The 23,156-nt window shown below is 43.4% G+C and overlaps 1 protein-coding gene across 6 annotated transcripts in view; it reads right to left on the bottom strand.

Annotated features, from left to right (window-relative positions):
* ZBTB38 (zinc finger and BTB domain containing 38) overlaps positions 1–23,156 on the bottom strand; it is a 71,783-nt gene that overhangs the window by 26,712 nt on the left and 21,915 nt on the right. For 3 of the 6 annotated variants that reach the window (XM_019747296.2, XM_019747287.2, XM_019747312.2), the window contains one exon: positions 13,465–13,569. The gene's annotated coding sequence lies outside the window, so the exon portion shown is untranslated. Of the gene's footprint in view, positions 1–13,464; positions 13,570–14,352; positions 15,394–16,223; positions 22,542–23,156 lie in introns of those variants that run through there. The other 3 variants (XM_019747317.2, XM_019747324.2, XR_012489684.1) reach the window with 3 other exon arrangements.

The following is a 23,156-nucleotide window of genomic DNA, read 5'->3' as shown; positions in this document are numbered from 1 at the left end:
TGGACACAGACAAGCGGACTACCAGCTACTCCACGATGGATGCGATGCTCTAGAGCAGGGGTGTCCAAGCTTTTTCAACGTTTTTCACCAAGGGCCATATGAGGTAAAATAATAAGCCGGGCCACTCACTTGAGGTGAAGTACGTGTTGCCTCACCTGATTTATTTAAGTAAACTAAATATACTTTTGGAATTTGCTGCGGGCCAATGCGGGCCGCAGTTGGCCCATGGGCCGCAGTTTGGACACCCCTGTTCTAGAGAGAGCGCCCGGGTGGGAGGAGGCAGCTTAACCTGAATTTGGGGACAGAGAATCAGGGAAAGAGAGAGGGAACCGAATCTTGAAAGATAGGGAGCATTTTCTTTTGCATCCAAGAGGGGGAAAAGCATTCTATTCGAGGCAGATGTCTAAGCAAAGGCAAGGAGGCATGAACTAGAACGACACATTTAGGGGAGGCAAGGATTCGGGGATGGCTGCTACACAGGGTGTGGGCAGGGCCTGATGCGAGAAGGAGGAGGAGAGAGTGGCAGGCGCCTGGTCGGGAGGAGTTTTGAACATCATGATGACTTTGGATTTTATCCTTCATCCTATCCAGGATGAACTGGACTGGACACACCTGCAGGAACTTGGAAAAAAACATCAACACTCATGTTCCAACTGGAGACTCTGATCTAGTGTTTGGTTCTGGGTGGACGCTGGGCATTGAGATTTTTTTACAAAGCTCCCCAGGTGATTTGAATGTGCAGCCTGGACAATGGTGAGTCATTTAAAAGATGTCAAGCAGAAGCCATCTGACAAATTTGCAGACAGGTCACACTGGGAACAGTTTGGTGAGAAGGATGTGTGTGTGGGGGGGGAGGGGGGTCTGAAAAGGCAGCAGGAGACCGGTGGGGATGAAAGGAAGAGAAAAATTTAAAGTTATTTGGAGGGAAGAATCAACGAACTGGAAATTGCAGAGGAGAAAGAGCGGGCAGAACGAAGACTGACGTACCAGCTCTATTGCCCAGATGTGCCCTTAACAGGTAGGGGACCAGATCTAAGAGCTGGTTTGAGAGGAGGATTATGAAGTCTGCACTCCTTCTGCGGAGCGTGTGGAAAACCCGGGCAGTGCTCTCAATCAAAAGGCTTCCAAAACGGACTTTGCTGCTGAAAGGAAGCTGGGCTGGCGGCTCAGAGGTGCAGAGCACTGCCACGTGGGCGCAGGCTACAAGCAGGAGAGTGGATGTTACCTAAGGAAAGTACAGTGGATGAGAAGGAAGCAGGGGCAAAGAAGGTGCCTGAGGAGAACCAATACTGAGGGGGCATGGATGTACCCATGTTAAATGTTTAGTTTCTTGGTGCCACCCCAGCCTGACTGAATCAGAATAGCTAGGGGTGAGACCCCAGAAACTGATTCAGGCACTTCTGAATCAAGGCTAGGTTTGGACACTGTATCAGTTTCCTAGGGCTGTCATAACATATTGTCACAAACTTGGTGACTCAAAACAACAGAAATTTATTCTCTCACAGCTCTGGAGGCCAAAAGTCCAAAACCACAGCGCTGGCAGGGCCGTGCTCCTTCTGACGGCTCCAGGAGACAAGCCTGCCTTGCCCCTTCCAGCGTGCGGTGGCCCCAGGCGTTCCTTGGCTTGTGCTTCACTCCAGTCCCTGCCTCACCTTCACACGGCCTTCTCCTCTCTATATGTCTCTCCTGTGTGTCTCTTCTAAGGACACTTGTCTTTGGCTTTAGGGCCCACCCAGAATGAACTCATCTCGAGATCCTTAACTAATTTACATCTGCAAAGACGCTTTTTTCAAATAAGGTCACATTCACAGCTTCAGGGTGTTGACATATCTTTTGAGGGGCCACCATTCAACCCACCATGGCAACTGGATGAATGGAAGAAGGGACTAGGGTCCAGAATTCCAAACTAAGTTCCCTAACAGGAAGAGGAGGAAGAAAAGAAGAGAGCCATTTCAGAAACTAAGATCTACAGCTGCATTTCCAAGTCTTGGGCTGCCTGAGGAACCCCAGGCCAATAAGTGTCCAGGGCACAGGCCACCGAATGTACTATACAGATGGAAAAAAATCACCACAATCATAAATTAACAAAACGCTAGACCAAAGCAAGAGCTTTGCAGGGCTGAAAATGCTTTTAGTTAATTCACTTTCCCAACTAAATTAGTTTGATATGAAGCTAGGACTTCATCCCTAAGATATTGTGGTCATTTCTAGGAGCTTCCAGCCCCGATAACAAGTCACCATGGCAGCATGGGATTGGTTATTTCTATCTTTCAAAATGTTTCCTTAAGAGCAGGCAACATACTCGGTCACCAACATTAAAGAAGGCTCAGTTACTCCTCCCTTCTCACTGCCTACCAGGGTCCCCAAGTCTTCACTTAGAATAGACTAGACTGCCTATTAGTCTAGAATAGACTGCCTCTGACTTTTACCTTGATATACAGACCACCATTAACGTCCTACATTATAATCATTTGTGTCAGTTCCCAGATGCACAAAGGTTTTCTGTCCTTTAACATAGGAATTTCCCTTCTTGGCAACAAGGTTTGCGTGGCCAGGTCAGTGGGCAGTGAGGAGGGTGGAAAGGAACCAGGTGTTATGTTGAAGTTAAAGTCACAGGCAGGAGACAACAGTCCTCAGAATCAGATTCCTAGTGACTTCACTGTACATCCCCACAGTATCAGGTAAGAGGCACACCTCCAACCCCCACCCTCGACGACTGTCCCAAAGCACCTCGTAGCTAACAAACGGCAAGGACCAATCTCTACCCAAGTCTGTCTCTCTGCTTCGCCACAGCACCTAGGGTAGTGCTCCCCAAACATTAACGCGCACACATCAACTGGGGACCTTGTGGAGTGCATTTTCTGACACAGTGGGTCATGTATGTGTGGTCCATGTCAGGATGGAGATGGCTGAGGTACACAGAGTTTCAGGTTTAGGAAACTAAGTTTCGCTACCTGCTGGTGAAATGATAATAGTTATAGTGGTGATGATAATGAGGCCAATCACAGCAAAAGCTAATATACACTGAGCACTTAGTACACACCAAGCCCAGTGGTAAGTGCTCTACAGACATTATGACTCAGCACCAAAAGAGGGGAGGAAACGGTAGTTAAATGTTTAAAAAAAAAAAAAGGAAGGCATTTAAAAATTCCAGGATGTGCTGCTCAATCAGGTGTCAACAGAGAGAGGGGACATTCTCACACCATCCCAGTCTAGGACTGGTCAGGAAGTTGCCGAGTGCGTGACATTTCAGAAGGCATCCTTGGCCTGAGAAGGTCAATACCACAGACCAGGTCGGTCCAAATATGCCTGCTGTCCTCTGGTGTCATCCCTTGGCCTGATACCATCCAGGAGCCTCTGTGGCCTGGGCTCCATTCAGCTGCCTGGGGAGTGACATGTCTGGATAAAGAGGGTTTCCTTTGGGGGGTTCTTCCAGTCCATCCTGAGCTGGGCACCCTGAGCACTGGGCAGCTTAAACAAGACTGTCTGATGCCTCTGCAGATGTCCTTGGCATACGTGCTGTGTGCTGCTGCTGACCCTGACAAATCACTTTGCCTGTATGAGACGGACGTCGTTTGTATCCAAAGAGCCGTCTTTATTTGCTGTGACATGGAGGAGGCTCAATGGCTATGACTTTTCCTAGGGCTGGGTCTTGGGAGAGCTTCAAGCCCAACGCTCTACAGGAAAAGACTGAGCAGGCTGTCACCGAGGAAATTCAGAAGGGTGGACTGATTCAGAAGATACAGCCCTGTAACTGTCACGCAAGCAGTCCACAGGCTGAACTCAACCTGCAGACCTGTTTCATTTAGCTCCACAGTATTTAAAAATTTTTTTCATGCCCTCCAGTTTGCCACAATCTAACCACTCTCTTCTTATACCCAGCCCACACTGAACATTCATATTGCCTTTCTGCCCCTGGATGTATCTGCCCCTGGATGTATCTAATCTATAATAAAGTAAGTATAAATCACTTATAAGTTTTGTTCTGCCTGTAACATTTCAATCTCTATACAGTGATTCACTGTCCTCCTAAAATTTAAAAGGTGACGTATTAGTATTCAAGCTTTCAAAACCACCAAAGTATTCCACCTTAATAAAGGATAGGTGGCGAGACACCTTCCCCATGGAATATATCTGGGTCACGTCATATTTCTTCAGAATCCCTCCAGTTTGTTCATTCCCATGAGGAACATTTCTTAATATATGGATCCTAGGGGGGCAGAGTGGCAAATATCAAACTCCTCACTTTGCTTCAAAAGTCACTTTAATTATAGGGTCAGCTCAAGCTTTGAGAAGGGAAACTCATCTCCTTGTCAGCACTCCAAAAAATCAGATTCACACTCACAGAGGCACCCAGCTCTTCTTTTTAAGAGGGTCCCATCTTCATCATTAGCAGGTGCAATGGGCAAAGCAGTAACTGCTGACAATGCACAGACCTTTATCAGTAGCTGCTTGCTGGGTCAGAGTATCCTGAACTGGTATCATGCCCCATCACTGCGTCACACAACAATTCTTAGAACTAGATCACAGAAATGGAGCATGGACTACCTGGCAGTCGGGGCTTCAAACAATGGGGCCAACACAATAAAGCATACCTACCAAGATCACAAGTCTCCTTAGGGAATCGAGGATGGAACAATGGTGGTCAACCCAAGGAAGCAAATGCTGCTAAAGATGGGCAGGATGGAGGTTGGGGGGGTGTGCAGAGCTGATCCCTTAGGTCTGGACAGCTCTTGTGCTGGTGGGAAAAGCCACTCATGCTCTTGTCCTGTTCTACCACGCCTCCATCCACCGTCAACAGACAGCCTCCCACTTGCAGTGGTTTCAGACACAAAAGGCACAAATATAATTTTTATGAACCTACGCTCCTTGCACGTGCCTTTGACGACCCCATGCCTTCTCCCCTGCATTCCCACCATGTCTCTCCCACCTCCCATTTGCCCAGTTTGAAGCTGCCGCTGGCAATGCTGCAGTCTCTGGAGGGAGGCCAGGCGTGGCAGGCAGCACAGCTCTCTGAGGGCACAGGAATGTGAAACAGTCACCTCTTCCACGGGTTCAGGAGATGCAGGTGACTGGCAGAGCTGTCAAGCAGCCAGTCGGTAGGTCTGAGGTACTGTTAGAAGCACAAGAGCTTTTCTACCACAGAAATGCTACACAGACTATGGCTGATCTCACAAATGGATGCACGATGGTTTAGACAAAAGAAATCGACTGGGAAAATTGTTGGGTGGGGGGAAGGAAATATATTAAACGAGCGAGGTGCTAGTTAGCTCTTGCCAACTTTACCCCCCAAACAAATGTAATTAAAACCGAATGAAGGTTTCTGGCACTAGTTGGGTATGCAAACAGTTTCCCTGTTCACCTGTTTTAGAGTGAAATTATCTGGGGGCAGGAGAAACAGGGAGCAATTACACAAGAAGTTGTCTGCATTAAAAAATGTAAAATTCTCCAAACAAACCCAAACCCACTGCAGAGAAAAGCCCACAACAGGCTGTTTAGAAAAATTACGCTTTAAATATACCAATCTAAAAAAAAAAAAAAAATCTAAAGAACAGGCTGTTCTGTAGAACAGCTCCAGTTTCTGCTTGTGCTTTCATTTTAGAAAACAAATGCTCAGACTTCACAGTGGGAGGAGTTTCACACAGGGATTCAAAGTCACAGAAAATGGCCACCAGTTCTAGAAACCTGAACACAACAACAGGGCACTCAAGGGACCCTCTGGGAATACAGGGCACTTACCTTTCACAAGAGTAATTATCTAGAGACAGATATAACCTTTCCCCCCCTGCCCCCCACCAGTAACATAAATCATGGCCTCCAAAGTATTTGTTTGCTGAACGCCACAATGACTAATCACCCCACTTTTATTTATCCTCCCTGCTAAGGGAACCTCTGGGTGGAAAATGGGTCATTTTTAATGTAAGGTAGCTGCTAGGTTTGGAGGTTAGACTCCCATTTAATCATAAAAGAAAAAGCACCCTCAAAAAGTATTTCCTAAAATAGAGAGAAACGCAAATTACCTTATCAGAAACTCGTATCATTACATAGAAAAGAAAGTCTTAAAATAGATCATTCAGACGCGGCAAAACGCTCTTGACTGATTTTTCTGAAAATGTCAGAATCAAAAGCAAATATTAGGACTATCAAATATACCACAAAACTGGGTAATAAACTCACTTTGTAGTGTATATTCATTTAGGGAAAAAAATGTTCTCAGTGCTTCTGTGCAAAAAGTCAACCTACAGTGTATAGTGGCTAAAGAAACTCCAGAATTGCTAGACCTTAACGGGAAAATTTTTAAAGGTCAGTTTTGTTTGTTTTTTTTAACCCTATTTTGCGCAGCAGTTGGGGTAGGCCAGTTCTCTAACATCTGAGTAAAACCCCATTTGGGGCTTCATTTCACTGCCATGTCATTGCTTTTTCCGTCTATCCTAGTACCGCCTGCTTCCTCAAAGTGGTCCTCCCTTCCTCTCCCGTGCAAGCAACTATAGAACTTGCACTGGTCCCAGGAAAGGGCAGAACACACAACAGAGAGTGTGGTTCCACAACAGGCTCCCGACAGCAGGTTAAGACTGAAGTGTTTCCAGGGATGAGCATCAGAGACAGCGTGGAGACCTTGAGAAACCTTGCTCTTTGAGCTCGTGGCAGGGATAAGACCAGAACAAACAGGTAGAAGCAGGGACAGACCAGACTGCTGAGCAGGTTTTTAAAAAAGGAAATCCTTACGCCGGTCTAGGAGCGAATCAACATTCTATTGTATTAGAGCTAATCAGAAACTTCCATACTTACATAAAAATGCATGCAAGTTTGGGGAGTCTGTGATTTGAACGTGAGTCTCTCATGCCTGGTAAGATACTTTTGCCTCTGTTTTTACTTGAATTGGTGGTCTTATTATCTAATGTAATCAATTCTACAGAAAAACAGAAGTTGTTCTAACACATGAACAGGAAGAAGAACACAAACAAAACAGGGCCTAGAAACACTATTTAACTCACAAAGCAGGAAGTGACAGCTCATATCCATCTCACCTTGCACAAAGCCTGCCTTCATGGGTTGTTGAAATAACCCCCAGATGCCCCTCTAGGACTTAAACAGCCACTGGATTTCTCATTCCCAGAATGCACCCTGGGATGAGCACACTGTTAGCAGTAGCCAGCAAAGTGGGGTGCGCACATACTCCCTGAGAAAACGTTTACTTCCTCTCAAAATTAAATTATTCTATAGCTTAGCAATTTTCATTTAGAGAAGAAAAATGCTTTCAAAAAAGAAAACCAAACAAGGAAACAGCCATTTAGGCATGCCTATCCCAGGTTAAAAAGACATTTTCTTGACTACCTTAATTGGCAAGAATCCCAGAGCTTCAACAGGAGCCGAAGTTTGCGTCATGGTGCCCTACTATGTGTCTGCTAGAAGCCCAGCAGATATTATGGTTCGCTGTCTCCAGCCCCTTTCAGATCTTTAGTTACAGACTGCCATCGCCTGCTTTCCCGTTAACCTGCCTTAGGACAAGACCTACCAGTTTCTGCAGAGAGTGTACCCGACTGGGCATAGGACACTGGGTTCTGTTCCCAATTTGCCACTGTGTGACCTTGAGCAAGTCCTATGACTTTGCAGGACTCCCGTTTCCGGATCTGGAATGTGAAGAAGTTGGGCTAGTTTATTTCTAAGGTTCTTTCTAGCCATAAAACCTGAAAATCATGATTCCCTACCTCCCACTCTGTCACTTTTGACAGACTCCTAGCCAGTCTCAATCTTTCTGGAAGAATCTTCATATCCTCCAAAGCAGACAATCCCTCCCACCCTTGAATTCAGGCACTTTCCTTAAAAGCGTATGGGGTAAAGGCAGCACCCGAAGTCTGGCTAGTATGAGTGTATCAGACAGCAGGAGGGAGCTTTGAAATCAGGGCCCCTGGAAGACCTCAGGCATGGAGTTTACCATCTGCTGGTCTTAGCACCTCTGCTTTTCTGCTAGAGAGGAAGCAGAATTATTGTCCCTTAAAGCTGGAAGGAACCTTAGCGATCACTGAGCCAAACCTCTGGTTATATAGGTGAAGAAAGCAAGCCAGCAAAGTTATTTGATTTTCTTTCCCAAGGTTACAGAGTGGGGCAAGGGAACAAGTGCCGGGCCTTCCGTCTGCTCTCTCTTATGGAGGTTTTTTATACCTCCCTCTGTTCTCTCCCTCTGGTCTCTGTTCTCTTTCCCTCACCCCTGTAGACTTCCTCAGGACCTCAGAGGGTAATCAACAAAGACTTCCTGAGCACCTCTGGACAATTCTCCAAGGAACTCTTTTAAACTTTTAACGGGCCACTCTGAGAACATTTAGCCAGGCACAGGGAGAGTGCCAGCTCTGGTGAGACATAAAATGATCTTATCAGTGCAGAAATCCATCGGTGTTTTAACTCTAAAAGCAAGCTTCCAGCGGCACATAGATGGCAGATAACGGCAGGTGAGGGAGATAAGGAGGCCCTTGTGGGGTCCTGCTCTGGTCCCCGGCACACAAGAGTTGATATTTATTGAACAAATTCAAGTTTTTGCACATTACCTCTGCTCTACTTGCTTCTTGTCAAAACTTCTGAGGTTACAATCACACCAAGGACAAGGGTCTGTAAGTCTCCAAGCTACAATCAAGAACAATGATCTAGTGCATACTCAGTATGTGGCAGGGAACACAACATGGGTGAGGAGAGAAGAGGCAGGACTTTGGAGTCAGATAAGAACCCAGGGTGTGAAAATCTCACCTCTGCAACACTGGCCACATTACTGGGACTCTGCCTCAACTGCCACCACACTAGGTTTTTATGAGCTTCTAACAAGATGATTGAGATAATGCACATGAGGTGTAGAACTGACTGCATGAAAGCCAGTTCTGTCTTCGGTTGTGGCTATAGGTATAGACAGAAACCCCGTTTCTAGAAAAAGCTCCAGGCTATCGGCATCCTCTTACAAGAGAAGCAAACTATCAATGGAATGACGACAACATAAAATAATTCAGTACAGTTTTAATAAACATACTCCTGTTAAGTCATTTGATTTTTAAATTATGTACAAGGAGCATAAAGCACAGATCAATACACACAAGTAAGTATGTTTCATATCCTCCATACACAGTTTAAACACCAAACATGTATGTATGTCTCAATCCTTTCTTGTGAATAAGCAGAGAGCTAGGATTAGGAGGAAAAACAGGATAAATTATTACTCTCCTATAAAATGAGGCTGTGATAGATAAACAGTATGAACTAGCCTCAAAATTATGATTCCAAGATGCGGAGAATGAGGGAAATATAATATGACAGATGTTTATGGACCAGAAGACCCAGAGTCAGATGGATATATGCATTAAAATAGTTTTAATGGCATGACTGTGCAATGCTGCTGCCATTAAATATATTAAAGATAACACCATTCCAAGTTACATTGGTTTTGCAAACTCTGGGCACTTATACAACAGGAAAAGAAGCTGATTTGGAAGTTGTGTGCCACCCAGAACTGCTATGGATACACAGCAGACAGCGATGGTGGGTGTAATAATACCACCATCCCTTGATTAGCTGGGATCCATTTGTTTTTATCTTATCACAAATATAAACCGTAAACACTAACGATACAAATATAAAACTTTTGAGCATAGACATGTCTTAACATTAATTGGATTTGAAGTCAGCATGTCAAGCCTCAAGTTTATCCCTTCCTAGCAACTGGCATCTGCCAGTCTTGATCACAGCAGTGACTGTTTCAAATGATGATCACCAGGGCCCCACCCCAAATCCCCTGGATTAGACTCTATGGGCCCGGGGCTTGGGAACCTCCATTTCAGTTCAGTTCCCCAGGTTGATTCTTATCCTTATTAAACTATAAGGTCACTTGAACTACGACAGCATAGATTAGCTATAGTGGAAGGTATGCTCTTTCCATGATAAAATTAAGGCATTTAAAATGAGTCATAAAGACAAGGCTTTGTGTACAGATGTACTTTACATAGAACTGTTCATATCTATACAAGGTTGTAAGCGGAAGGGAATCAGCATTTATTAATTGCCTACTATGGTATAGATCCTGACCAAATTATACATTATTACTCAATCTTCAAAATAATCCTATTTGAGTTATGGATGGAAAAAGTTAGGCTTAGACAGAAAGTAACTTTTCTGAAGTCACAAGCCTGGAAAATGGCCCAGTGCGGTTGTGAAACTAGATTTATCTAACCCCAGTCTTTTCATTCCATTGTATTAAGCTCATATGCCCATGAAACACACACACACTCACGTCATAAGACAGCCATAAGGTAAAAAGGCAAAAGAATTAAATTACTTTTAGAATCCTTTTACATCAACAGAAATGTAGTTTTTAAAGAACTTACTGAATCAAAAGTCTTTGGTCTATCTGATGACAACAGAATAAAATGTATGACTACTATCAAAACCATATTTAACAGCCTGAATTTTAGTAATCAGAAGTGTATTTTGAGGCTCAGTACAGTCAAATCTTGATCTACGCAAGCTATAAAGTTCTGCAAATGAAACATCTTAATATTCATTCTGCAAGTTATATAACCTTACAAAAGAAAACACCAACAAATGTGTGATCTAGCAATTGTCAATCCAATGGCCATCTTGCACTTCTCCCGCCCCCTCCAACATCTGCCACTCCAGGTTCACTCCACTGGGAAACCCCCTTCTGCTGGCTTCTGGAGTCATGTTCTCTTGTGGTGCTTCCTTGCTCTCTTGCCAGACTTCTCTTTAGATCTTCCCTAGATCTTTCTTTCATTTCTCATAAAGCTCTGTCCTCAACCTCTGCCTCTCTATAGTCTCTCTCTGGAAAATCTCTTCTCCCACCTCTTGACTTATTTATATCCCAATGATTCCCAAACTAGTGCTGGCCTTCCTCTGGAGCACAAAGCCCCAATCTGTCTGGGAGACATCATACTTCAACACTTCAAACTCGGCACCTCTTAAATGCAGCTCCTCATCCCTTTCCACGTTTGCTGCATGGGTACCAGGCTCAGCTGTTTCTTCTCTACTGAGATGTCAGATGGTGTCAATTCTTTCCTTTGCATCTATTCCTTTCCCATTTCACTATCACCCCTTTTAGACCTTCCCCCTGACCCTTTTCCTTGGTGAACTGTGGGAGCCTTCTACCTAGTCTCCCTGTCTCTGATTTCTGCCCTGCTTTTCCTCCCGATCTCCCCACGATACACAGCCACGACACTTCCCTGTTCAAATATCTCCAATGACTCCTATTGGTTAACACATTCATATGTCCCAGCGTGGCATTCAAGACCACAGTTATTCAGCACCAAATGTTCTCCAGCTTTCTTTCCCACTTGATGCCTATACAGACCAGTTCTAACTCAACTGGGCCCACTACCTTTCCCTGAATATGCTCCATGCTTTCCTGTTCTCCAGCTCTCCCTTCTATCTTAAATGCCTCCTTCTCTTCTCTTTGGTGGAAACTCCACATCCTTCAAGGACTTGCTTAAATGCTTTCCTCAAGAAAGAGTCGCTAGAGGGAAAAGGGACCTCTTCCTCCTCAAATTGCCAAAATATCTTTTTTTGGCATTTACCACACAGTTATTTTTGCATATTTTATTTCCTCACCTACAAAACAGGGTCTGAGAGGGAAGGAACCACATCTTTTTAGTATATGTGCTGCCGAAGCGAGCACAAGAACCACATCTTTTTGCTGCGCACTCCTCCATTCTCTCTAGCACAGTGTCACACTCATAGTAGATATTCAATAAATATTTGCTGTATAACGTTAATAGGACTTCTAAAAGTTTACAAAGCCTATTTACATTCAGCATCTCACTTGTTCTATTTGGAGCTTAAGTTTATTACAAATAGCATTCAAGACTTACAATCTGATTACCGTTGCTTAATGTAATTATTGGCACTATCTCTAACTTTGTACCTTGTAAAATTACAGTAGCTCTTAAACTGCTTTACTTCTGAACACTCATAGTCCTGCGTGGCCTCCAGCAAAGAGGACAGAACATTTTGAGTCAAAGAAAGGCCACTTGCCAAACTGGTTTTTTTCTCTGTCTATAGGTTAAGTGTATACAAATAAAAGGCTTCTGTTGGCAGATGATAGTAACAGCAAAAGCAAAATTTAAAAGGGGAGTAAGAAATTCCTTTCTGAAGATTTAAAAAAAGATTTTCCTACATACCCATTTGGAATCCTATTTATGAGTTGGAGCTGATATTCTAGCATGTTAACAACAGAAAAATCTCTAACAGGTGAACAATAATTTCTTGCCAAGAGACTGAATATGACTAACATCATGATGGCAAAAGCATAGCACTGTTTGGTCTTGAATACCCAAGTGCCTTGTAGGAGCTCGATGAATATTTATTGAATGAACACATAAACAAATGAATTTAGAGAAGACCTTCCTGTTGTTTGTAAACTGAAAGTATAAGTTTTCATAGATGGATGGAAGGATATGTTAAATTTGAAAAATGTTAAAAAATTGTATCGAGGGGCAAGAACTGTGATATGTCAACTCCTCCTGTGACAGATCCCACTCTCAGTGCTGGAGCAGCGGGTGAAGGAGGGATGACTGTCAGGCACTGCCTATTAGACTACGCTTCTTCGAAGTTTCGGTTGCAAGCCCCTCCAGGCCAGCACTTTACCTTGAGCCCTGTGGTCCTCGCACTGGGTTTTGCATACAGAATGTGCACCACAACCGCAGCATGAGATGCAAAGACCTCTACGACCTGCCTCTGCATTTTCATACTTCAATCCTTTACATCTATTCTTCTTTATCTCGTAGGAGGATTGAGGAATAAATAAAAATACAACACTTTGTCCCTTAACACACTGCCTTACACACACACATACACACACACAAATGTTTGATAAATGGGAGTTGTTACTGTCATTATCTGGGGCTTTGCATGTACCTCAAAGGTAGTGTTTAGTGGGCTGGGCTGTCAGCACTTGCCCGCACAAAGTGCAAGTGTCCTGGGGGGTGGGCTCTTCACCCGTCTATCCTGAATGCCTAGCACAGTGCTCACCCCACAGCGAGCCCTGAGGCTGGCTGCATGACTGAGCAAATGAGATCAGGTTCCAGGCCTGCCTCTACCCCAGCCCACTGGGTCATACATTTAAATTCTCTGGGCCTCAGTGATTATCTGTTGGTCCTTCTAGCTTAGACAAGCTAGCGATCTATAAAGAGATTTACTGAAGTTCCCAAGACAGTCACTGGCAGAACTGGAACGAGAAAACAGTTGTCCTGGAGCCCTGCTCACTTTAGTTCCCGGCTCACTTTAGTTCCCCCTTCATTATGGAGGCCTCACATGCCAAATCTCCTTAGTAACCGTTCGCTTAAATATTGTCTCTTTGTAATTCCCAAACCTGGTAAAATGCTAGCACAAATCATATGCCCCTTGGGAGGCCTTCACTCCCTCAAAAAAACCATTTCCTATTTCATGTAGACTACGGAGACTTGCAAATTCAGTTACCTCAGGTAGAACGGACCAGCCTTGACAAAATTAGTTTCTCGTGCTTGGGAAGAAATCACTTGGAAATCCTTGGTTCTGAGTCCTCCATTTCTTCCACATCAAGATCTAAAAAAAGAAAAGAAAAAGTGCAATGTCTCAAGACTAGCTGCCAGGATTTGATGCGTCAGCCACAATAGTAATTATAATTAGCCTGTGTTTTGAACACCTACTGTAAGTCAAGCACTGAGTACAGTGATTGACATATGACCTCAGATAGTCTTCATAATATGCCTCAAATGTAGGAGATATTCCCCCACTTTACAGCTACACCAAAAGAGGCTCTGAAAGGTCACGGAATCTTCTCAAGGTCACACAGCTAGGTTATGTTAGACCTGGGACTTAAACCCAGGTTCAATTGATTCCAAAGCCTGGGTTATTAACCTGTAAGTCAGGGTTTTACAAACTTCTTTGACAATGACCCACGGTTTTTAAAAATTACATTATATAAATGAACCCCAAAGTCTCAAAACAATGTTTACTCTTACTATGTGCAATGCATTCTGATATTTTCTATTCTATTTGATTCTTTTCTACACTGCATTATTCTATACCTTTTAAAGAATTCCAATAGTAACTGATTTCACAATCTTCTAGTGGGTCCCCACTCTTACTGGAAAACACTATACTTAGATATAGTACCTCAGTAGAATTTTCTCTGAAACCACGTACTAAATCCTCCCATGCTTTTTAACCATGAGAACCTGACCAAATAGTTGAGCTTCATAATTAGGAGGGAAATCTTTAACCGTTAAAATATGTATAAGGCACAATGACGCATATCATCTATAACGGATCCTTAAAAGGTATGTTCAATTAGGGCCCAAGTCCAGAATGAAATGAGTCACTTACCTATAGCAGAGCAGGAGTTATCAAGTGGAACCGCGGACGGACTAAAATCTAAGGTGATTTATTATATACCCTGCAAAGAAGTGCCTAGCAGCGGGCGGTTGTGTTGTACCAACTGAGCACACCTACCTAACTACACTGCAAAAGTAGGAGGCTGAGATTGCGACCCCCTGGGGGCAGGACCCTGACTTTGCATGTTCCATTCAATTCCAGGGGCTTGATGCTGAACCAGGGAAATCATTAGGTTCCCGTAGGGTCAGGCCTGGGGTCCGAGTCACAGTCGCGGGGAGGGGAGGTACGGCTGTCGGGGCAGTTCCGGGGCCCGCTGGACCCCAGCCCACAACGTCCCTTGGGTGCGCATTTCTCCCCCGGCCCCCCGCCCCCTAGCACAGCTGCGCAGTTGGGTCACTAGATGCGGCGCAACCTGCCCCGACTCTGCAGTTGGGCCCCCTCCCCCTCCGGCGCAGGCCCCGGAGCCCGGGCACCTGCGGGCGCTGGGTCCCTGCAGCAGCTCGTCCCTCCAGGGCTGGCGGAGCTCACAGCCCTGCGCCAGTGCTTCCAAGCCAGGTTTCCAGGCTCCCTCCCGGGGAGAGGAGGGGCAGGCTGATCGCGCCCGGGGCTCCGCGCCCACAGGCCGTGCTTCCCCCACCCACCAGCGCACACAGACCCTACGACTGGCACTTACAGGGCTCGACTCCTGCGCTGCGAGCGCGTTTCCCCCGGGGGTCCATGGCGCTTCCGGACCCGCCAGGCCCGCCGCCGCGCCGCACAGCACCGCCCAGAAAATGGACGCCGGCGGCTGGGCTCTGCCAGCCCGGCCCGCCCCCGGCGCGGGGCACAGAACGCGGCCAGTCCGGGAGGAGGTCGGCGCGACCCTCAGCTCGCGGCCAGGGGCGCTAGGGGTCCTGCTGTGCGGAGAATAAGGCCTCGGGAGGGCGCGGCGGGACCCGAGGGGCCCCACGACGGCGCCGCGAGGCTCCAGACCCCACCAAGCGGGCAGCGGCCTGCGCCTCCACCTTCTCCCGGGAAAATACAATTCACAACCTGTGGAAGAACAACCCACTTAGGTGTCTACAGTCATTATCAGAACAAGGCCTTGGTCTGCAGGAGGGTCCCGGACCCAGATCCCAGACAGCGTCCAAACCCTGCACATTTGTGAGAGGCAGGATTCAGAGAAAGTCAAGTGCAGTTTTAATTGTAACAAATTCTCTGGAATAGGGTGTCACCTGCGCTTTCCCATGGCTGTCAGGAGAGGCCTAGATTGATTTTCCCCACGTGATATAAAAGATATTTCACGCAAAAGACTCAGTCGTCTTCCTTAAATAAAGGGCACTGACTGTTTATTAGGATCTTTCTTCCAAGACCCAGGGACCGCTCATTGAAGACGTGTTTACAGAGGCCTGCCACAGTAAATACACTCGCGTTGTAGAGCTAACAGCTACAGGTTTTGTTTGCTTGTTTTTAAAAAACCATCCTGTGTTTTGGTAGTATGAGTCTTATTTAAAATTTTTCTTTAGAAAGGATTCACTCCCAGATTAAGACTTGAAAGGGTAGAAAGTCTGTTCTTTGCTCGACTTACATCCTGTTTTTGGCTTGGAGTACCGTGTTTATAATTCTGCATCCTAGTTCCTCACCGTGTTTTTAAGAATATGATCATTTTGATGAATACAGTAGATTCCAATATTAAATACAAAATCCTGTAAAACTTTTTTTATTTTACATAAGGGAAAATATATGGGCTTAAAGTCAAATGAAAGGATCATGCAATTAAAAACAAAAGTAGTGTTTTGAAGACCGGCAGGTTGGGCAACATGCACACACATGTACGCTAGCAGTGCCCAACATCCTCAAAGCCAAGCACCTTTTATTCTCTCTCTCTCTCTCTCTCTCTCTAGGCCACATGGTTACAAAGATCTATCCCACTAAATTGCATTTATTAACTAATGATTCATCTTCCCACTTAAAAAAACAACGACCCTGCAATGTTTTTCTGTACGTAACTAACCGTCAATTAGGGCTTCTACAAAACCTGAGCTAACCCGTTGTTAATCGTGGATTCCAACCTAAAGAAACTTGTAGTCTCATTGTAAATTTGCGTGTTTCCATTGAGGCTTTTGGAAACTGAAAATCATTCGGACCTCCAACAAAACTCAGGCACACAAATTAGAAACCATGGGCATTGCTCTCTGTACTTCCTTGAGATTGGAAGTGGGAAGTGGTAGAGCAGATTTTGCCTTTGGATTCTGTCTGCCTGGGGTTAAAGCCCAGCTTTGTCACTTACAAGGTCACGCACTATGTAACTTTAGGCAAATTACCAACTTCCCTGTGCCTTGGCTTCCTTGTCTGTAAAATGGGGCTAATTTTAATATTATGCTTACCTTGTAGGGCTTTTTGATAATTAAATGGGATAGTAACATATAAAACATCTACAATAATAGTGCCTGGCACATAGTAAGTACTCTGTAAGTGTAAGCATTTGTGGCTATTAGTGCGGGAAGTCGAGTATTCAGAGCTCTAAGTTTCTACAGCCCAAGCTGTAAGAATCATAGCTACTTGTGTAAAGCAACATTTATACCCCAGAAATTTTCCATGAGTTAGCTTCCAGAGTCACATGGTGGATGACATAAAGGGATTTAAACACAGTTCTGACTCCACAGTCCACTTTCTGTGCTGCTAACATGTTCCAAGGTGGTACCTTGATCAGACGCTGTCAACAGCTTGTTAAGGGTGAAATCGGCTCTGGCTTTCTTTCCTAAGAGGCTTAGCAAATGAATGGCTCCTTACATCCACTTGGGAATCTACAAACAGTGGCATTTCTTTCTCATTAGAGCTAAATGTTTCTCCAGAAGTGAGTAGATTTCCCCAAATTGTTATTAATAACTAAAATATCGTGGCAACAGTTTTAAACACCACAGCCTAAAACTTACATAATCACCCTGTCCTTCAAAATTTTCCACCCTTCCTCATAACCAGTCGCAGATTCTCTCTCTTAATCATTCTTCTGACTATGGGGAACTATCTGGAAATTTCCAGGAACATCCCAACTTGTCATAATTTTATTCTTTTCTGGAAAGGTTTATTCTTTTCTGGAAAGGTTTATTCTTTTCAAAACAACTAAATGTGATTTATTTTTCTATGTCTTTGTAATGCTTTTCATTTTAATACATTTGCTAATGACAAAAAATAAAAAATCCTAAAACTTTCAAGATTCTCTCCTCTCTTCTTAAATTTCTACCAGTTCTTCGACAGCGTGGCTCCTGATCGTTTTCTAGTGGCCTATTTAGGAGGCAGTTCTCATTTTTCTACCTAATTTCTTTTAATCTCTACAATTTCCATTATGCTACAAGCACCTGCTTGCACATTTTGATTTAGGACTATTAGCCAATTTAACATTTAGTACCCCTCTTCTCTTTCTTTTTTTAAAATTTCAATATTATCATACAAAAAGATTTAAGTATCATCTCTATTAAACCCACTTGCTTCTTCTGTTTCCCACCATGAGTTAGGAATCTATAACTCATGGCCTCCCATATTTGCAAAGCACTCTGTGGATTTAATTTATTGTTTTACTTTTCTTTTCTCTTTCCCTCATCATGGGCACTCACCAAATTCTATCACTTGGCCTCCCGTTATGTGGTTGCTTATCTCTTTCCTTTCAAGCATTTTAAGAAAATCTCTGTCCAAATCATTTTTTCTAATCTCCACCACATTCCTGAAAGGCCTCTTGTGATGTTGTGTTGCGAAGTCTACTAAAGCCCCTGAAGAGGCAGTGTTTAGAACAGGGGTGTCAACTTCCAAAGCTCATGGGAGCCAGGCAGGAAGTAATGTGAATAGGGGCCTAAAGGATAATCCATGTTCTACGGAAATGGGGAGTGGGGGTGGTCACTACCCAGCTCCAGACCAACTGTTGCCAGCTGGGTATGCCAGCTCTGCAGAATTTTCCAATGAAGCCCAAATCAGGATTTTTGTATAAAATATATGAAATGTTGACTACTTAAAAAACAAAAAGAATCTGAATCTGATCAAGTCTCTAGCTATAACTACCAATTTATAGGAAACCTCTGAGACAGGGGAACATGTAAAACAGCACCAAGGAATGCAATCATCAAATTTCAGATTGTGGGAAACTCTATGAGTCAAACAAACTGTTTCTTCAACAAAATTTTTACAGCAATGGCAAGGATGAAAGAGAGGGAGGGAAATCTATAGATTAAATGAAATTTAAAGGAATAGTAATTGCATTGTATGGACCTTATTTGGACTTGAGCTTTGGACAAATTGTGTTTTTTTTTAAATGACCTAATTGGATAAATTTGAATGTTGACTATGATATTTGATGTTACTAAAGAATTATTGTTTTTATCCATGTGATAATGATACTGTGGTTATTTTTCTTTCTTTAAAAAAAATCTATATCTTTAAATGTATTTTTTTAGTAATCCACATTTTAAAAACTTTTTATTTAGAAATATTTCAGTTATAGAAAAGTTGCAATAGTACCAAAAACTCCTATATATATTCTATAAATTCTATATTCTATATTTATCTATTTATCTACCTATTATTTTTTTTCCTTTTATAAGTTGCAGACATCATTCTCTTTTACCCCTCAACATTTCAGCATTTATTTCCTAAGAAAAAGGGATTTCACTTAGTGTCCTTATCTTTTAGAAAATCATTCTAAAATACTTAGAGATAAAATTATATTTTATGGGTTTTTAAAAAATAGTAATTCAGGAGAGTATTTACATGAAACAAGATTGGCCAGCAGTTGAGAAATGTTGAAGCTGAGTGATTGCTGCATGGGGGTTCATTAAACTAGTCTTTCCATATTCTACCTATATTTAAGATTTTCATAACAAAGTTTTAAAAGATTATGTTAATGAAAGACTTTATATAAAATGCTTATGATATAATATTAAGTAAATAAAAAGAAGTCACTAAATTGTCCAGAAAATATTATCTCAATTCTTAGAAAACAATCACCAGGTATAGATAAAAGACTGAAAAAAACATGCCAAAATGATACCATTCCAAATTTTTTCACAGTAGATATATTTTACTTTTATAAATAGACGGAAAAAAGATAATACAATTACAAAAATAGAAAACAAAAACATTGGTGACTGATTCAATTAAAACTACTGTTAAAGTCAAACAAAATACATATGTGGAGTAGAGTGGCCAATGGGCCCCCAGTTTACAGATTTTGACTTAGAAAATGGATCCACAAACTATCACCTATGGGCCAGTTTGGCCCACCACCTCTTTTTGTATAGCCCACAAGCTGAGGATGATTACTACATTTTTAAATGCTTGAAAAAAAATCAAAAGGAGAATAATATTTTGTGACATGGAAATTACATGAAATTCAAATTTCTGTGTCCATAAGTGAAGTTTTACTGGTACACAGCTTCAGTCTCATTTCCGTATCCATGGCAGAACATCTATTATTATTATTATACTTAATATTATATATTATTATATTTTTAATTTTAACCAATAAAAAGTTTGTGGAAATTTTTCTCCGTTGTTATATAAATACCTACATAATATCTTCAATTTTGCTTCGAACTACAAAGCCTAAAATATTTACTATCTAATCCTTTATTTAAAAAAAAAATTGGAAACCCCTGGCTTAGAAGTGGGCTTCCCGTGTAAACTGAAAGCAGCTTGGTTTAGTAGAAAGAGCACTGGACTAGGAGTCAAGCATGGCCACTCAACTCTCCTAGTGACTTGGAGAGTCACAACTTCTCAGGGCCACAGTACCCTCAATGATAGAATAAAGTGGGCCTAAGCTCCACACAGCAGCTGAAGTCTGTGGTTCACATTCCAGTAGCGCTAAACAAGAAGTACAGGGATGATGACAACACTGAGTGCTGCTATGGCAGCCAGGTGTGGTTCTCCTGGAGACCAACAAATTCAAACAGTCGAAATATCCACTGGGGATGGCTTACCAGGCATTCAGGCCAGGGGCTGGATAGGATGAAGAGCAAGGAAGGCCAGACTTTGAGGGCTCCAAACCCAGAGCAGCATGCCTGCTGTGGGCAACACAGCTTTGGGAAAAAAGAGTTTCTAAAACCTGTAGCTTAAAGCCGGTGTGTTGGGTCTATCTCCAGCCTGGGCTTTGTGGAAGACCAAAAGTACGAGGTCGCAGTGGTACGTGTGAAAACTGCTCATTTAAAGGTTAATCCAGATCTAGTAGGGTGATGTGGGGTGGGGCTCTCTGGCATCCTCAGCATGTAAAATGGGATGGAGACTTCCTAAGACTTAGGGCTAAATCACCTTCAAGGACCTCAGTCTGTAGGTTGTTCGTAATAGCCGACGTGGGACAATTAAGCAGTAAGGCCAACATTACGAGTGAAGCCAGACAGAACATCAGAGCACACCGTCATACGCATTTTGGGGGCTCTCCTAAGCTTTTGTTTTCTCATTGAAACTCCTCCCCATTTTTTCTCCCTGCACCCTGAACCCCAGCTTAAGGGTGTGGCATACAGCATCTCATTTTTGTGTGCCCATCCACCTGCCTCCCTCCTGCTCACTTTGTTCCCTCTTTTGTATTTTCTGCACAACAACCCTTCCCTCCTGCTGCGCTCTCAGTCTGCAGTCATCTCCATCTCCCCATTTCGCCTCCCAGATGACCATCCCCTTCTCTTCCACATCGTTTCCCCACTATCCTGCATTTTCTAGAGAACCTTTTAATGCTGTCGCCCCTTTCTTTCCCTACTAAAGGTTCCCCTCTTCCCTTCCACAGCTCAAGAAACAAGAGGAAGGGAAAAAAATTACAAAGGCACTGCCCTTCTGGGATTTCAGCACATTCTTAGTGGGTGGCTTTTGTTTTCTCCTCTCACTGGCTTGTAAGGCCCTCGGGGCAGGGACTCCAGTCCTGCTCTGCTCTGGGGAAGATGGGCAGGATGGTTAGGCTTTAATTAGAGCAAGGCCTCAGACAGGGTAGAAGATTTTCTCAGGCAAAAGGAAAAAGAATGTCAAAACATCCATTTGGCAGCAATGACCATAGAGTAAGGAAGAAGTTTATTTTTATTATATAAAGAAAATCATGAAAACTCTCACTCTTTTTATGAACGCAGAAAGAATATTTACACCGGCATTTTAAAAAACAAGACAGAACTAGAAAGCAAAGCCCTTTCAAAGGCCAAATATAGTGAGGGTAGACGCAGAGCGCAAGTCTCAAATCCTGAGCAGGAATAGTTGCAGAAGCAAAGAAGCCATGAAGGGGAAAGATGCAAAATGAGTTACAAGATCAAAAGAGCAATTTTCTGGTCATTGAGACATTTAGGCCATGGCAGAGCCATGCTGGGATCACCTAACAAAGACAAGTGCTTTGGCAACTGGGCTTTGATGTACCTGCTGCTCACAAAGGCTGCTGCAGAATAGCCGGCAGGGAGACCCCCTATTGTCAGCCAGGGAAGGTAAAAGAGCAGAAGCATCTTGACTGCATCACAAATTCAAATTTTTGCATTCAAACTCTTCTCAACTTAACATCTGTTCATGAATACGAAAGAGTGGCAGCCTGTTATGGAGGTCACCTGGCAAGGCAGGCAGACCAGCTTGGAGCAGGGCAGCCAGACATACGGTGGCTTATTAAGTGCCAAGACATCTTGGTAAGGTAATGAGTAGGAGACACATACTCCCAAGGAAGAACCACCCTTGTCATTGGCTGAGATGCCCCCAAACTGAAGGCTGGCCTTCAGAAAACAGTATAAAAGACCACTATGAGAACAGCACCACCATTCATTTCTTTCTGGGACAGAGAGGACACACAATTGTGCCTGTTCATACAATGTCCTAGCCTAGTGTCGGAACCTGGTCCAGAGTTTCATGTCATATTACTTTTTACCTGGGTTGTAGCAGTGTCTGTCACACAGTAGATGCTCAACAAATGCTTGAAGAAGTGAACTGAATTGTTGAAACTCTCTCTCTCTTACTGATGGTTGATACTCTATTAGAAAGGACTACAACAGTCTTCATGAAGTGGAATGTTTCATGGTTAATCAAAACCAAAGCGTAAAGAGTCAAGCCAGGCCACCTCTAACTTGTGATAAGTAAAGTCCACTAAATTATGAATCGATTTTAGAAGACGCTTCTGAAACATTTGAAAGGCCTTATAGTTTCTAACTTGTATACATACCAAATCTATCCCTTTGTTCTCAAACCTTCATCAGCTGACTAACCTAAAAGACATGAAAGAGTTCCAATTCTTAAGATGAATTTTCTTCATAATATTTGTTCAGATAGAGAAATATCACTCCAGTAAGGTCTTTAGAAAGCCACCAACAGTCAAAGACATCTGCAGAACTGAAGAGTTTTAGGCATTAGAGGACAATGGCAATTTATTGGCAAGAGGGATAGACCCTTCCACCATTTGCCTTTGAAAACAAAAAATAAAGGACATGGCTATCTCAATGCTTGGCCACGCCCGGAATTCTCATGAAAAATAAAGCGAAAAGCTTCCCAGAATTTTTTTGCTCCAAGAAGCCTTTGTCTGTGGATTTCTTGGGTTAGCACTGAACCGGTGTAAGAATTTTATCACCACCTGGGGCTGCAATGTCCAGAGTTTCACCGCACCTTCTTTGGCAGTTTTGGGTTGGGACTGCGCAAAGGCAATGACACCACTGGCTCCAAGTCCTAGGAATTTGACTAAAACCAGCCATGGGGGCCTGACCCAACTTCTCACTGCAGGGGAAGCTTACATAAATACCAACCCCCTTAGGGAGGCTATCTCAGGCCAAGCATGCTAAAGTGACTCTCCTCCCAACATGTCACATTACTTTTTAAAATTTAATTTA

This window comes from Rhinolophus sinicus, linkage group LG10 (assembly GCF_036562045.2).
Source record: "Rhinolophus sinicus isolate RSC01 linkage group LG10, ASM3656204v1, whole genome shotgun sequence".
NCBI classification, from domain to species: Eukaryota; Metazoa; Chordata; class Mammalia; order Chiroptera; family Rhinolophidae; genus Rhinolophus; species Rhinolophus sinicus.
The sequence above is the reverse complement of the archived record's forward strand: the minus strand, read 5'-3'. Positions and strand labels throughout refer to the sequence as shown.